The sequence below is a fragment of the Capsicum annuum genome, unplaced genomic scaffold, assembly GCF_002878395.1.
Source record: "Capsicum annuum cultivar UCD-10X-F1 unplaced genomic scaffold, UCD10Xv1.1 ctg3430, whole genome shotgun sequence".
In the NCBI taxonomy this organism is placed as follows: domain Eukaryota; kingdom Viridiplantae; phylum Streptophyta; class Magnoliopsida; order Solanales; family Solanaceae; genus Capsicum; species Capsicum annuum.
In genome coordinates this window covers 901,343-902,359 of record NW_025841136.1, presented here as the reverse complement: position 1 = coordinate 902,359, position 1,017 = coordinate 901,343, and positions in this window count along the sequence as shown.

Genomic DNA, 1,017 nt, shown 5'->3' with positions numbered 1-1,017 from the left:
GTTCATGTGGATTGCATGGTTATCATACATCTTGTTCATAAGTAGGATTTGCAAGTAAACATAGCATAATATCATAAGAATAGTTCATGAGTATTCCAACAACATTTACAAGGCACATTAACAACATAGAAGTCATTGGAATGTAAGGGCATATCATGAATCCATCACATTGTCACAATTTAGCTATTTTGCATGATTTCTAGTTTCTTAGGCATTTTATCAAACACCTTACATGCACATCTTAAGCATAGGTGAAATCATCAAATTATACATCATGAACAACTAAATTTACATGTTTCCAACTCATATGATATCATGAAATTCAAAAAAACATATAAAGATTCCATCTTGGGAATCACCCAATATCAACAACATGATGATCAACACCCAACAATATAGAAATCATACTTTATAATTAAAAAAAGGGTTTTTGAGTTTTATGGATGAAAGGGATCCATAAATCAACTCACGCATACAATTATATAGCAAAAAAAACAAGCATTAAAATGGGTATGATCATATCACCACAATCAACCAAACTTTTGTATTTTAAAGATTGATTCCTGAACTCCACGAATGAAAGGAATCCGTGGATGAACACTACGCATACCTTAGAAGGAAGATTCTTGATGATTGATGGAGGAATTTCCTTGAAATCAGATCTTCAAGCTTAGTTACGCAACCCTAGTTGTTTTTATTCTTTAGTGTTCTTGGATGAACAGCTTTGAGATGAAAATAGGGTTGTAATATGTTTAGAAGCTATATATTTTATAGGGTTAAGTTTAGGGACGTGTAAGGAGTATTTAAAGACTTAATTACCTTTAAAATAACTCAAAATGGAGTGTTTTTGACACCTGGAACTGACTTAGGTGGCGCCCAAGTGATCGCCTATGCTCGGGTTGGGCGGCACCTAACCAATTGCCTATGCTTGGGTTGGGCGGCGCCTAACCAATCGCCTATGCCTACTGTCTCTCACGAAAATGGGCATAACTTTTTGCTCGGGCATTGGATTAAGGC